At 38.2% G+C, this 7,403-nt stretch overlaps 1 pseudogene; it reads right to left on the bottom strand.

Annotated features, from left to right (window-relative positions):
- Positions 1-607: 607 nt before the first annotated feature.
- On the bottom strand, positions 608-3,537 carry LOC149197768 (uncharacterized; annotated as a pseudogene).
- Positions 3,538-7,403: the final 3,866 nt, after the last annotated feature.

The raw sequence follows: 7,403 nt of genomic DNA, 5'->3' as shown, positions 1-7,403 counted from the left end.
ATATATTAGGCCTAACCCCAAGGGCGTAGAGGATATTTGACCTCGTAACCTCCCAATAGGCAAGGTACTTAGTAACGAAGGCTCGACCAATTGAGCTATCCCTTGAGACTATGTACTGGATGATATTGTCTTCTATTTAGTTTTCATAATAATAACAAGTAATTTCAATTATCAAAATTTGAATTTCATATAAATATTTCATTGTTATATATATATATATATATTTGGAGTTTGAATAAAATATTTTCAACTTTGTAAATTCTCATTTACAATGGTTCAATACTAAGTATTGTACTCAAAATATTTTTGTTATCAACATAATATATAATGGTTAAGAATATATCTTTTTTTCCTAAAATATTATAAGTTCAAATGGAAAGAGAATAGAATATGTATACTTAAGTAGATTTCATATCTTAAGTATGCTCTATATGTGAATTTTAATATCAAACTTCGAGTAAGTTATTATTAAAAATATATTTACAAATATAATAAAAAATTAATTGTTAAATAAGGTTTACAATAAAAGTATCCAACTATAAATATATGTACAGATTATGTCCAAAATATGTGTAACATTGTAGATTCAAATGAATTTATAACATGTTTGCTTCAACAAATATTATGCAAAGCAATTCTCCACATGTCTCCACCTTTCCCAGTTGCATAGCTCTTCAATGTGCTTAATCAAACAGAGCATTTGAAAGAAAACTAGTTTTATTGCTCAACTTGCTCCCCCATTTCAGGTAACTATTGATTCATCTTCTGAATTACCAGTCACCTTGACTTCTTCATCTTTGGAATTATCTGAAACATTGAAACATGCACTTAACCACACCATGAACATCCTTGCAATAATTCCTCCCACTGCAAATACATATGACCTCTTTGCTATTGATAGATTGTTTCCAATGACACCCACAATTAAAACAGTGACGAACTCACCTGTCCACGCCAAAGCAATCAGTATTGGATTAACATTGTGTATAAATTCCTTGACACCCATGATATTTACTTAATTAGGTAAAGAGAGGAGAGTAGAGAAACCTGCAGTAGTTTTCAAACACCACACTGCTTGAACAACCGATTTCATAGAGACAAGGGCCTCCGAATAAGAAATTTCTAATCCAGTGACACTAAGTAATACTTCTGCTGCTGTCATTATTACATGTTGAGGTACCTGCCAGAGAATTGAATTTTCCTTTTCCTTTTCAGTTGGGTAAGCTAATATGAGCAATCCCATAGGATCCTTATGATCAGGGGAAAAATCTGAGAAAGTGTTAATATAAGATGCCATGGACCCAGAATTGGCTCTCTTATCAATTGCTAACTGGAGAAACCCTGATTAAAAAATGCAACAAAATATAGCAGCATGCCCAAAATTATCCTCCTTGTGGCTTTATTAGCAACCCCATATGTATTTAAGAAGGGATAAATCACTTGATCAAAAAGCGGAATGAAAAAGAGGACCAGGAGTGGAGTAAGAGCCTGCCAATGCAGATTCTTGATCAGGGTAGCCTAGTTTATATATTTTATAAATTCATCATACATACTTCTTGTAGGGTAGAATAAGGCTGCTTGAAGGATGTTTTCCTCAAAAAGTATGCTAAGGGGATAGTGCTTTTATATCGACTGTATAGGAAAGTAGGAAACTTCTTGGAAATGGGAGAAATAAAATTTAAAGATCCATTCTAGAAAAAATCATATTAATGAGAAATGTGAGTTCTTCTGGTTAGGATTGACCATGTAACATTTGGAAAAAGGTGACAACATGCTTTTATCTTAGGTTTGCAAGACTTCGTTAATGTCTGCCCTCTCTGTAAGCAGTTATCTCTTCAGGTTAGGGAAACTCTACTATGAGAGGCCATTAAAGCCCTGTATTTCTATGAGGCTTTATTAAACCCAAAAAAGTTCTAAAGCTGAAAGATTTGTCAATCAAAAACTAGGTTTCAAGGTGCAGGCTCCGAGTTTCTTGTGTAAGCATCGATCCTCTCTGTGCTATTTATATTGATTGACTTGTAATTCTGGTGATTAAGTTAACCATTCTAAAAATATTCTCCAGATTCTAATTATGTGTACTCCTATTCCTTCATGTTAGACAAACGCTGGTACGAGAGGCCATCAAAGGTCCATACTTCTAAGAGGGTTTATCAGACACACCAAATGTTTAGAACCTGAATCTTTATTAATAAAAAACCGGGTTTTAAGGTGCAAGCTTCTAGTTTCATGCATAAGCACCCACCCTCCCCATCCTATTAACATTGATTGATTTATAGTTTTGCTAATGAAGTGAACCATTTTGAATCTATGTTTATCTCACTAATGAATTTATGTTTATCTCACAGGTGAATTGATGTATGTGAAGGAGTACACCCAATTCAATATGTATGTACCCTTTGCTAAATATAAGCAATAAGCCAATACAAAGGAGTTCCTTATCTCAATATGAAGAAGTAAAAATATTAAATTCCTAATCCTCAAGAAAGGTGACGGAATCACAGCGCAAAACATAGTCAAAACCATTATCTAACTCTTAAAATATACAACCTTAAAATAATTTTAAACAAGTAAAAATACTAAATTTCCAATCCTCAAGCAAGGTGACAGAATCACAACCCAAAACATAGTCAAAACAATTATCTAACTCTTAAAATATACAACCTTAAAATAATTTTAAACATAAGGAAAGCACATATTTTCAACAAATTTCAAATGCTTAAACATACCCAGCACGAAAACCCAAAAATACCCAAAGATAACTACTTCATTTAAAGTCCAAGACTATCAATTGATTCGTTCATTTTCAGTAGTTTTAATATTTTAAGGAAAACTAAAAAGGAAATAATGGCAGCTGCAAGCCAAACCTCCTTCATTTGATTAGTGACAAGATAAACAATTCAAGATGTAGAGTGATCACCTGCATTTGATCTAACCTGATCACAACATTTCCTAGCCAAGACACATGGCCATTCATTTGTTTTGCTTGAAATACCAAGGTAGAGAGGCCTTCTGACCATACATGCACCAAAACAAAGAAGCAGGAAGGAAGAAAACACACACTCTCATTACAACTTTTACATCTTCAACTTCTTCTGCACGACATTTTATCTTAGCAACATCAAGCCAGTGAGCAACACTGTTAGATCCTCCTTTACAATTAACTTGCTCATAATTTGCATAACGAGAACTACCCCTTCTCAGCCTTACAACACTAACTATGACTTTAGCCACAGTAGAGAAAACACCCCGAACAACCTGTCTGTCTACATAAGCTTTCCTGCCAGCCTAGAGTACAATTACAGAAAAATCCATGAGAAGAGAAGTAATAACAAAAGCAACAACATATGGCACATCGGCACGCAACAGTGGCATGAGGAGGATCGATATGAAGGTACCCACATTAACTGCAAAGTAAAAATCAAAGAAAAATTCCATCCGAAGCCTTTCTTTGGTGTAACCATCAGTCACAAAGAATTGTATTTGGTCTCCTCCGAACGCTGGGACACCAATAAAGGTATCGTCGTTGCAGTTCAACATGCTTACAAAGTCACTCCGCTGTATATCCACTGAGGTACGCAACTTATCGCATTACGATGGTTTAGGAGATGTCAATTTATTTTTGGATAAATTCAAGAGAGATGTACTGGAGGAACATCATTTCCAGCATTAGACATCGCACTGAGAGCTACACCTGCTAGATGGTGGGGTACACATAAGAACAATTTTGTAGACTGGAAGGAATATCAGTGGATGATGAAGCTGCGGTTTGGGTATGCCAATACCCACATTACAGAGAAATACATAGGGAAGGACGATCTGCGTGAGCATCTGGCTCGATGGATGAAAGCACGGGGAGAGGACCACAACCAGAATGGGTTCATATATTATTCCATAATTTGGATATGATCTCGATGAACTGGTATTTAGAAACGAAGCTGCAACATGGAACGACATTATTCCTGTAGGAATTTTATTTTATTTTATTTTTATTTTATTATTATTATTATTATTATTATTATTATTATTTTTTTTTTTTTTCTGACTTTTAGGTTTGAAGAAGGATTTGAATGTATTGACGAAGCGTTATAGGAGATTAAAGCTATAATATGCAGAATGTCTGAAGAACCTACTACATGGGTACAACTAGATTGGAGTACACAGCTGTGCCATGTGCTTGAATGCTATAATGTGTCCACCGAGGAAGGCGAAGAAGATCCTAGGAACGTCAATATTCCTTAGTTAGAAGGAAAACACGAAGTCGCAGGGCCTGAGGCAGAAGTTCCTGATATTTCACAACACTTGAAGACCAAGTAGGTGAATATTGGATCGGAAGCACAATTGAAGTTTGCAAACATAGGCGACTATTGGGACAAAGGTACAATGGACAAAGTCACAGAGCTACTATGGGAGTATCAGGACTTGTTTCCCACCAAGTTCTCTGATCTGAAAGGGATAGTAGGGGATCTGGGCATCATGAAGATCACTCTAAAGCCAGATGCGAAGCCAGTAAAGCAGTGCCCCTATCGGTTGAATCCTAAGTATAAATAAAAGGTGCACGAAGAATTAAATAAAATGGTTGCGGCTGGGATTATTGAACCCATTGAAGAATCAGACTGGGTTAGTCCCATGGTGGTTCAGAAAAAGAAGACATAAGGTGATATTTGGATATGCATAGACTTAATGAAGTTGAATGACGCTTGTGTCCACGATCCATTTCCTACGCCATTCACAGATGAAGTACTGGAAAATGTTGGAGGTTAGGAAGCTTATTCATTTACTGACAGGTTCTCAGGGTACCATCAGATCAAGATCGCGCCGGAGGATAGAAGTAAGACTACCTTCACGACTGAATGGGGTTGTTTTCAATATGCATTTCAGACTTATGAATGCCCCTGCGATATTCTCTAGGGTGGTAGTCGCAACTTTCAAAGAGTTTATTCACAAGTTTTTGGAGGCTTACTTCGATGACTGGACAATGTTTGGGTTTGTTAAGAGACATGTTGCTAGTCTTCACCTCATGTTGGACACTTGTCGAAGGTATCAAATTTACCTTAATTTGAAGAAATTCATATTCTGCATACCGTATAGGATATTGTTGGGCCATGTAGTCTGTAAGCAGGGGTTTATGGTAGAACCTTCCAAAATTGCAGTGATTATTAATCTAGATCCTTAAAAGAATGTCAAATAAATGTGCATGATGCTGGGCCACATAGGGTATTACATGAAATTCATCAAGGCATATGCATAGATAACTGTGCCCATGGAAAAATTGCTGAAAAAGGATGCGACGTTTTGCTGGGACGATGATTGGCAGAAGAATTTGGATGTTTTGAAGGAAAAATGGTCACTGCAACCATTTTAGTGTTTCCTGATTGGAAGAAGAACTTCCATGTCTATGTAGATGCATCCTATATAGCACTAGGAGTTGTGTTGACCCAAACAGGTGAAGGTGATATCGATCATAAGATAGGATTTGTGAGTAGAAAGTTATCGAAGGCATAAAAGAATTATTCAACCATAGAGCGCGAAGGACTAGCGATGGTGTATGTGCTACAGAAATTCAGGGACTACTTGTTGGGTGCACACTTCAAGATGTACACAGACCATTTTGCTTTGAAGTCCTTGGTCATCAAGTTTGTGTTGGGGGGGGGAATATGTAGATGGTTGCTGCTCTTTCAAGAATATGAATTTGAGGTAATTGTGAAGCTAGGGCACCTGAATGTTGGACCATATCACCTCTCGCGGATTGAGAGTGGAGATGAAACTACGAGTCTAGAGGAAGGATTGCCTGATGCGCAACTATTTGTTGTGTGCGTTGCGGATGACCACTTTACTGATATAATCCATTTCTTATCCACGGGTACCACCCCTGATGGGAATTCAACGCAACAAAAGAAAGAGTTGGTGGTCCGGGCTGCAAATTTCTCTGTTATCACCGGACATTTATATAAAATAGGATCTGATGAAATATTGTGGAGGTATGTCCTGGAGTATGAACGACAAAGTATCCTTGCTGAAGCACATGGAGGGGTTGCAGGAGGACACTATGCAGGAAGAGAAACTATGCAGAAGATCCTACGTGCAAGATTGTGGTGGCTGATTGTGCATAAGGCTTCCAAGGTCTATTGCAGGGCATGTTATGTTTGTCAAAGAACGGGAATACTGTCGTGAAGGTATGAATTTCCCTTAACCCGCATGTGTCATTATAAGTGTTTGATAATTGGGTGATAGACTTTGTGGGACCAAATTAGCCATTGGGAAAGAAAACGAGAGGCAGATACATCATTACAACGATCGAATATTTAACTAGATGGGTTGAGGCACAACCTGTAAAGGATTGTAGCATAACAAAATGCGTGGCTGGAGTTGGGTGCGGGGGGCTCCTAAATATGTTGTGGGTGCCGCATTTCAGTCTCACCACTATTAATACAGTTTGTGTGCGCCAATTGTTGATGTTGGTGCACAATGGGTGCCTCTGGTTGGGAGGGCCCATCCCGATCATTGATATGCTAATCCACAGAATAAAATTTCTACCATACCAAGGAGTAGACCCAACAAAGGCATTTGTAGGAAAATCGTAGGAGAAAAAGCTGACGGACCAAATGAATAATGATTTTGGTCTAGTAAAGAAGTCACACAGGTATTCCATTCAGTCAATCTCGGATGGCGCAGTGCAGTTTGCTGCACAAATATTGGCTGGCGAGATCATGAGGAAGTGCTACGCCAATGAAGTGTCACCGCTTATAGTTTCTTTGGCTTCGTAGTGCACCAAGGGAGTCCAATACAACTGGGCTCAATACTTGTGTCACGAATGTTTGGAAGACTGCAGGGAGGCCTAGGATGAGGGTAAGGCGTTCCACTATGCGTGGTTGTTGTTGTTGATCACGTTGGTTGCTTGGAGGATGCTCGAAGAGAGTCAGTTCCCTCAGCAGGACTCAAACCTACTTGAGGCCACGAAGTTCACTTCGCTATGGGCCACCAAAGATCCTGAACCAGTTATGGAGATGAAGATATTTTGGGTCTTATTTGAGTCAGAACTAAGGATGGTGATTAACCAATGACCAAGGTTGTCACCAAGTTTGCATGCGCAGTACCTCAATCTCACAGATTTCAAGGCAGATTTCCATAATCTGCACATTTGTGTGAAGTAATATGCCAAGGGCATATGGCACAAGTTTCCATACTTAGTTGCTGAGGACAATATTCTGGGGGTTGCCAGTAAATGGCCAAGTGACTGGTTGACACCCTCTGATGCTGACACAGTAACTAGTAAGGTTGCTGAAGGTGAAACAACACAGACCACAACAACGTCAACAACAGAAAAGAAGAAGGAAGCACAAATGATTTCTGCTAAAGAGAAGGCTGTGCAACAGAAAGAAGCTGCTGCCAAAGAGAAAGAAGAA

The sequence above is a fragment of the Pinus tabuliformis genome, chromosome 2_2 (assembly GCF_031772625.1).
Source record: "Pinus tabuliformis cultivar Carrire ecotype Pingquan chromosome 2_2, CPIR1, whole genome shotgun sequence".
In the NCBI taxonomy this organism is placed as follows: Eukaryota; Viridiplantae; Streptophyta; class Pinopsida; order Pinales; family Pinaceae; genus Pinus; species Pinus tabuliformis.
This window is presented reverse-complemented; position numbering and strand designations above follow the sequence as displayed.